Genomic DNA, 9028 nt, shown 5'->3' with positions numbered 1-9028 from the left:
GCCATTCAGAGATTAGAAATGTGGAGAAATATCTTCAGTTATGTAGGTCAAACATGGAAGAGAATGTGGCAAGCCCAAAGCCAAATGCCAAAGGGAGAGAAATTTAACAAAATACCCTGAAGTTGAAACAAGTTTTAAAAGGGAGAGCTGGGCTTAATGGGAATAGGGCAGAAGAATGGAGATGGAAATGGTTGATTAATACAGTCATAACCCTCAATGTACATATGTGAGAATATAAATAGGAAACTTGAAGGGAAAATGGGATTGGGGTAAGTGAAGGAAGAAAAATGGAAAGTGTGAAAATGATCCAGATGCATTGTACATTGAAATGCACATGTACACTCTCTTCAACACTGACATGATGAAACGAAATCCCTTTGCACAACTAGCTAAAAATTAAGTTTTTGAAGTTTTAATATTGAGACCAGAAGCATAAGCATTTAGAGATAAATTAGAGGATTGCATCGACATATTCTTGAGGCTTGTGCTCCTTTCAATATACAAAAATTAATAAGTGTCAAATCTGCTGCAAATGTAAATTTTATTTTGTAAATTCGTTTTGCCAATTACTTAGAATATACAGAACCAAATAACACTATTCCTTCCCTTCCAATAAAAAAGTCTTATTGACCTTTAGGTTGCTCACTTGTTTCTAAATATCTTAAAGTAATGCATTGGAACTAATTTCATTCTACATTTAATTTTAAATTTTAAATCACTAAATTCTTTTAAAATCCTCTCACTTTGATACAGGTCTGGATAGATAACTGATGTGGGTAGAATCAAAATTACATATATGCTTACCTAATTTTCTCACTTCTGGGCCATAGAATACAGATGGTCCTTGTTAGGAAAATGGAGGCGAGTGGAAAAGGAATAGGATGGACTTGATCATCAACAAACAAGGACTGTTTATTGATGAACAGTGAGGGGCACAGCCTTTCCAGTGGGTTTGGAGGTTGTGTGAGGGAGCTGGGACAGGATCAGGGTTTTTATAAAAGATCTGAGCAAGGAGGTAGAGGTTAATGAAAAGCTCCTAGGTCAAGAAAGGTGGGGGCCTTTCAGTTGGGACCACAATGGGATGTGTACAGCTGGGCTTAGGTGGATTGCCCTTCCTGTAATTCAAAGGAGTTCACAAATACCCGGGATATAGGGTCGGGGTCAATTCATCATATTCCATCTTGATAGAATGTTAGGGCCAAGAGGTGAGAGGCAAGATCTTCATATAGGGTCTTTGAGACATAAAAAGAATTGTGATGAGTGGGAGTATCATGGAGTTATGAGAACAAAGCAGATTCCCATCATTTGTAAACCTGAAGGAGTATAAAATGTGGAGGGGCATCATGGTCTTTTCTGGCTATTTCCTGCTGGCATGAGGGTTTAAAGGAGTCACTGGGGCTGGGGTCTTTCAGGTCTGTGTTGGATCCAGGGCAGTGTCAGCAAAGCCTCTGGTTGCCTGCAGTAATAGGATGGCCTTGACTTGGTCCCAGATCCTGAGTGAGGACTGTTATCCTGTTAGAGAGAAACTTGAAAATGATGAGATCAGTCAAAAGTCTGACAAGGTGGCAGGACTAGTTCATATGAGTGACACAGTAAAACAAATCCTGGGCACAAGCCATAAATGTTCCATTTGTATCATGAGCCCATAACCAGTCAGAAGTTAGGCCTGGATTGGAGAAGTTAAGGGCCTGGTGTGAGACCTTGATCATTTCCTATCAATAGCAGGTAACAAAGGCAAGAATGTAAATTCCTGTCCAGTTAGAAGTTAGACAGATACAGACAGTAGATGGACAAGCTTCTCAACTTGTGTCTATTGACCGCTTGGCTCTGGTTAATTTTGAAAAGGTAGGCACGAAGTGGCTGATGTGACATCATCTCCTCTTATTCTTTTCCACTTTGTCCTGGACGTGTAGGTGCTTGTGGCTTAGATATAGGCTTTGAACTCAAGGCCTGAGGGAATTCCCTGAGCACTTCAGCTCAAAGCTAGCACTTTGAGTCACAAGCTCACTTTTAGCCTTTGGATCGTTAATTTTTGAGCCTGCTTCCAGCCTGGCTCTTTGCTGATTATAGAGTCTCAGAGGGATTTTTCTGCCCAGGCTGGCTTTGAACTGCAATATGTGCCACAAAAATCTTTTATTATTTCCAATTAAAGCAACCAGAAATTAATAGGAACAAGTAGAGCTTACATGCATCCTGTCAAGAATTGATCAACAAATACTTGCCAGAACTCTACAATGACAAAACTCAATTGATGGGATGAGAGTTTGAGCACAGCTTGGATGCCTGGAAAACCTGATAACCAATTTTACAAGAGGCTGTCCTGGCCTACACATGTTTTAACACCATAACAATGCAGCTGGCTTTCTCAGGTCAGGCTTGGAAAGGTTTCCAGAGAGTTTTCCAGGAGTCTTAGTTTTTGTAAATCTAAAGCAGTCTTTTACCAAGAATCAGCTGTGTGTGATGGAGTCAGTCAGAAGTCCAATCTACCATGGTGGAGGTAGGATAGTCCAAGCAAGATCTTGGCCAGAATCTGTCCCTCGGATGAATTGTCAGATCTCCTGTTTGTTGCTTACAAATTTATACAAAGATTGGTTAAGACACTTGACTTTAGATGGACATAGAGAATGACATGATAGTTTTAATGTAAATCACAGCCAACAATTACATACAAACTTTTACTCATAAACTGTCTTTTAAGGAATATTCATACCATCTTCCACATACTCAAATTTTCTGACAGAAACAAATATGTGGAACAAACATTTTTAGAAAATTCTTACCTCCTTACCGGTGTTTATCCTCACAGCTGGCTAGGAGCTGAACTGGGTCTCACTACTTTTACTACTACCCTTGAAAAAGATGTTTTCTTATAACAAACAGCACATTTGTTGAGAAATATCACTACCAAGAATTACAAGAAGATAATTTTTACACAGTTTTTATGTATTATAATGAGATTATGTTGAACGTGCTCTGTCTCTCTCTCTGTATGTCTCTGTCTCTGTCTCTGTCTCTGTCTCTCTCTCTCTCTCTCTCTCTCTCTCTCTCACACACACACACACACACTTAAACAAACGTTTTAAGGCACGTATGTTTTAAAAAAAATGAAAATAGGCCATAAGATTTTTTGGAATTCCAATGGCAAAGTAGTATTGTTTTGACCAATATGATAAAAAAACATGTGTTCAAGGCAATACCAAACAAAATGCAAGGCAAATTTTGACAAACAGAATTTCCACCTTTAAACAAACATTGACAACAAGAGAAGGAACCCTTTAAATCAATTTTGGTGATGAGGTGGTTTAATATTTTAAATTGAACATTTTAACCATTAGAACAGTGAAGAGTAGAGAGGAGATAGGTTGGTGGAAGTGTGGGGGTTGAAGAAAAACCCATCATGTGGTCTTTGTCTCTTGCTAGGTTCAGCTTCCAAGGCATGTAGAGAGAATTGGGGGAGGAGGTGGTTGAACAGGTTTGTAAGGGGAAAAGATAGAACTTTTAACCTGCAGATATTTAAAGGGAGGATGTGGCATAATGAAGTTACTGAAAAGGTAGTTTGAATAATTGGATAAAGTTATTGGAAGAGGTGAGAGGGAGGGATTTTTCTTCGGTAGCCACTTAGAGAAGAAATTAAGAATCTAGATTTTGAAGTGAGTGGACTCAGGAAAGAGGAAAGGACTGTATTATTGTCTAAGTCCCTACGAGAAGAAGGATTGGCTTGTTTCTATTAAGGGATTTCAGGGTGGTAAAGGGAGAGAGCAGCAAAAGACAGAGGCTGTCCTCAGTGTGTTTGTCAGCCAGCCTCAGTCAATAACAGATTAACGAAATGTCCAGACCAGAGGACCATTTAATTATGGTCTGGAAGGGAAGAAGGTGTATTAGCCATAGAAGAGGGTTGAGAAATGTATAAGTATGGAGGGGTTTGTTTAGAAGGATTTTTAACAGGACTCATAGCTTGTTGTTTTACCTTTGGAGGCCTATGCCCACCCCCACCTTGTGTCAGCTACACAAGCATGCAGACAGGCAGGCACAGAGACTGGGGTCAGCAAAAGGAGTTTGCTTGAAACAGACACAGTTTTAGCCTAGAGAATATGGACCAACTGCAAATACCAAGAGTGTAGTTAGAAGAGCAAGGAAGGAGAAAAGGTTCTTTTGTGATGGAGGTCATCAAAGAAAAGAGAGATAGAGGGAAATGGAGAGGGGGAGAGAGACAGATTGAGTTGCTACAAGATAAGGAGTTACTTTTTTAGAGGAAACGTTGGGTGGCTCCTGGCAGAGAAGGGCTTGGTGAGCAAGGCAGGAGAGTGGAGAGGGAGCCCTCTGGAGTGGAGGTCAGAGAAGGACTTGGTGGACCGAACAGAACAAGCAAAGTGAGGATTTTCTGGAGCAGAGCTTGAGGAGGGCTTAGTTTTAGGGGACCTCAGACTCCTCCCAGTTTCATTGGAGAATTGTTTAAATCAGCAAGAGTAAAACCTAAGGTTCTGAATTTAGGTCAGCAGTGCCATGGTAATGAGACCAGATTTTGGAATAAAAACAAGTCAGTTTTGTTTTTTTATGACTGTAAATCAGTCAGCCCAAAGTCTTAAGTTTAGACAGCAGGCATGCCAATGGGGTGTCTTTGGGAGACAATTTGGAAATTTTGGTAGGACTATGGAGCCTGTCCTGATGCTCCAGGCACCGCTGGGGCTTTGGGAAGCCAGACGGATGGATCCCAATAATTAAGAGAGGGCATCCCCAAAGGTCCTAATTAAAGGGTATCAGGGTATAAGGAAAGAAGAGACTTCTGGAGTCTCTGTACCCCACAGACAAGAAAGAAGGGAGGGAGTCCTGCCCTCCTGGGGTCCATGTCAGGTGCCTACACCACAGACCGGGCTAGTTACCTTGTCCTGAAGGCTTTTAGGTATTGGGTGAAGTCAGTCAAACAGTGAAGAGCCTCCTGCCTGGAGATCAGAATCCAGGGACAGGGTAAAGGATAGAGAATAGGGGGAGAGATAAGGCCTTTTCTGAGCTTACGCAGGGGGGCAATAATATCTCAAGCCACAGCAGCGTGGCCATCCACTGCTTGCACTGCTTACAAAAGCAAAGGCTGGGAGGTTTTTCAGGTGTCTGTTTAGCCCAAAGTAAGCTCAGAGGGCTCTGTGCTTCTGATGAAGAAAAGCCTTGGAAGGAGGAGGAAGGTAGCAGAAAGGCTCCATGAGAGGTGGCAAGGAGGTGGGTGGCCCCTTGGCAGAGGGCACCTACTTACTCCTGGTGCTTTTTATCTCCTGGGTGTCAGCACCATATGTTAGGAAAATGGAGGAGAATGGAAAAGGAATAGGCCTGACTTGATCACCAACAGAAAGGACTCTTTATTGAGGAACAGCCAGGGGCACAGACCTTCCAGCAGGATTGAGGTTGTGTGAGGTAGCTGGCACAGGATCAGTGTTTTATAGGAGATCTGATCAAGGAGGTAGAGGTTAATGAAAAGCCCCTAGGTCAAGAAAGATGGAGGACTTTCAGTTGGGTCTGAGATGGGATGTTTACAACTGGGCCTAGGTGGATTGCCCTACCTGCACATCAAAGGAGTTCACACATACCTGGAATTATGCCTGGAGTCCGTATGGACTTGGGATAATAGGGTGGGGGTCAACCATTCAGGCCAATTGGAAAAAGTTAGCGTTCCGAGCTTTTCTGCATATAAACACTCCATCAACATTTTCTTATTAGAGGATTATTCAAGATTAGCTATATGTTGATTGATAATAACTGAGCTTGACAGAAAGGTGAGGGAAAACTGTCTAGTCTCCAATGAGGTTCTGACTTGTATTTCACAAAGTGTTATGAAAGCACTCAATGAGAAATCTAGTAGCTGCATTTCTTAAAAGTGCTTGCCTAGGGGCTGGGAATGTGGCTTAGTGGTAGAGCGATTGCCTTGCATGCATGAGGCCCTGGGTTCGATGCCTCAACACCACATAAGCAGGAAAAAAAACCAGAAGTGGCTCTGTGGCTCAAGTGGTAGAGTGCTAACCTTGAGCTGAAGAGCTGAGGGACAGCTCCCAGGCCCAAAGTTCAGGCCCACGACCGGACCCCTCCAAAAAATTTAAAAACAAAAGTGCTTGCCTGGTTACACTTTCTGATAATGTGTCAATTCAAGTACTTCTTGGAGTTCCAAACCATTCAATTTTGATGTATTAGAAACTTGTTACGGTTTGCTGACAGCTCTTGGTGATGAAATTTGTGCTTTTTAAAATTGCTTTCCCAATTCCATCCACAAAATGCAGACAAAAATTATCTGAAAAAATTCATATCTGTTGATATTGCATATACATTTACTTTCCATTACAAACCTAGAATGCGGTAAAATTTCTCATAGCAATTACACTGCACTAGATTGTGGGCAGTTTCTAATGTAAATAATATATTTATTTTTGTAGAGAATTTGAGTATCCAAAATTTTAATATGCCTGTCATCCTAAAAACAATACCTTGCTGATATTGAATGACAAATATAACTTCCCATAAGTACAGAAATTTTCCTTGTATCTCTTTAATATATACTTTTATTGTAAAGATACTGTACAGAGGGGTTACAGTTACACAAGTAAGGAAATGAGAACATTTCTTATTGAGCATTGTTAACCCCTCCTGTTTTTCCTCTACCATCCCTTCCCTTTACACCACCTCAACTCCTCCCTCCATCCCCCTCTGATAGAGTGTCTTGTACATCCTATTGTTACAATGGATCAACCTGTATCCTTTCCTTATATCTTAAATGAAGAAATGCTGGCTTGTTTCATGCTGATTCTACTTGTGTTGACACACCTAAAATCACTCTCCAAGTCCAAAAGCACATAAATGAAGTGCAAATCATCTTTTGTCAGTGGTATAATTGTGTTCTACACATTTATTGACAGGATACAAACCTTAATACATATATACATTTGAAGGCATTTGATGTGTGAAAACCCGTCAATATAAAATATAAAGTGATTTTGAAAAAAATAAAAGTGACTCAGAAGAAATTATAAATGCAAAAACAGTCTTTACAGAAACAAATTCTTAGAGATATTTCATGACTTTGAAAAGGATAAAGTGGCTGAAATTAATATAAATTTAGAAGTATGACAATTCACAAAAATATAAAAAGATATTCATGTATATCATTATATAAGCCAAAGCAGAAAGCAAATGTTGTTTAGATGACTTTTTAAAATACACTTTCTCAGGAACTGCGAAGGGGTTTCAGTGGTAGAGTGCGTGCCTAGAATGAATGAGGCCCTGGGTTTGATTCCTCAGTACCACATCAGTACAAAAAGACAAAGGTGGTCCTGTGGCTCAAGTGGTAGCACTAGCCTTGAGCTAAAGAGCTAAGGGAAAGCACCCAGGCCCAAGATTTCAAGCCTCACGACCAACAAAAACTTTTGTGTCCTCAACTCTGTAAGACGGCTGCTTCAGCCTAGGGCTAAGATTTTAGCTGTGGACACTTAACACTCCTGGTTCAGACTCTACTTGAGAAAAATTTTAATGAGTATTTTGTTCTTAATTTTGCTCTTTGTAAATTCATATGCACCTATAAAACATGGTGTGGCCATCCCAGTAACATTCTCAAAGTACCTCCTAATGACGACTTACAAAAAGTTGTATTATATTACAACAAGGAAAACAATGCTACAATAAACAAAACCAATAATTAAATATTAATGATTAATAAAATGAAAAATGAAACAATTACCAGTGTTTCCAGTATTTGAAGTATACTACATATTAGGTTTTACTATTTTTTCATAATCCTGTACATTTAAAACTGCCTAAGATTATGATGTTCAATAAGAGTTTTATAGGCTATGAGTAGTCTTTAAAGTTTCCCACTAAGATTATTATTTATGGCTCATCTCATCTGTATATGGCTTATATCATCATTTGTTCCTCGCTAACCTATAATGTAAGGAAGCCCTAAAGTTTTAACAGAAACTGTGGAATTAACAAAGTCTTAACTCTTCACTCTGCTTCTTTACACAAAGAATTTGCAAATTATCATTAGTAAAATTTCTATAAACTCTGAAATGTACACACTTAGTAGTATATGCTGCTACAATAAATCTTAAATACTTTATGGAAAAGTTTTATGACATGTCATACAGTCTTAATTTTGGCATATATATAAGCAAATTCCCAAAATTAAAAATATTTAAAACATTAAAACTTTTAACAAACCTTAACACTTGCTTGAATGTTCATTATGAGAGGTGCCTTGTATAGAATAATTGAATTCCTCCTCTTACACATCTCTTGAACAACAAATATCTGGAATTATATTGTTTTTGACATGCCTATCTTGACTTTATTCATAAATGTGTGCTTATATAAGAAACACATGGTTTTAAAATTTCACAACAATTCTTTAGAACTTACTTTTTGTTGAATTGTTTAGTTTAAGAAAATCAATTACACTTTATATATAAAAAATGTTCTGTGCTCAATTCGGCAGCACATACACTAAAATTGAAATGATACAGAGAAGAGTACCATGGCCCCTGTGCAAAGATGACAAGCAAATTCATGAAGTGTTCCATATTTTTACAACAGACGATGGAGTGGATGTGGCCAGAAAGGAACCCTACTGCATTCGAACCATACTGCATTCTTGGGTGGGAGTGTAAACTTGTTCAGCTACTTCGGAAAGGAGTATGAAGGTTCCTCAAAAGATTCCACATAGCGCTCCCCTATGACCCAACAAATACTTCTTCTGGGCATTTACCCAAATGATCACAAACAAGACCATACTAAAACTACTAGCACTACTATATTTATTGCAGCATTATTTACCATAGCTAAAATATGGAACCAACATTGATGCCTCTCAGTACCTGAATGGATCAAGAAAATGTTATAGATAGATAAATAGATAGATAGATTGATTGATTGATTTCCATTGTGTGTGTGTGTGTGTGTGTGTGTGTGTGTGTGTGTGTGTGTGTGTGTGTGTGTGTGAGAATAGGAATTCTATACCTCCATCTGAAAGAATGACATTGCCCAATTTGTTAGGAAA

General features: G+C 39.2%; 1 non-coding gene across 1 annotated transcript; it reads left to right on the top strand.

Annotated features, from left to right (window-relative positions):
• The first annotated feature begins 8451 nt into the window (after positions 1–8451).
• Positions 8452–8558, top strand: LOC138812962 (U6 spliceosomal RNA). Its single transcript, XR_011367667.1, has one exon. It is a non-coding gene; the product is annotated as a U6 spliceosomal RNA (small nuclear RNA).
• Positions 8559–9028: the final 470 nt, after the last annotated feature.

This window comes from Dipodomys merriami, unplaced genomic scaffold (genome assembly GCF_024711535.1).
Source record: "Dipodomys merriami isolate MVZ:Mamm:240054 unplaced genomic scaffold, mDipMer1.0.p SCAF_571, whole genome shotgun sequence".
In the NCBI taxonomy this organism is placed as follows: domain Eukaryota; kingdom Metazoa; phylum Chordata; class Mammalia; order Rodentia; family Heteromyidae; genus Dipodomys; species Dipodomys merriami.
The sequence above is the reverse complement of the archived record's forward strand: the minus strand, read 5'-3'. Positions and strand labels throughout refer to the sequence as shown.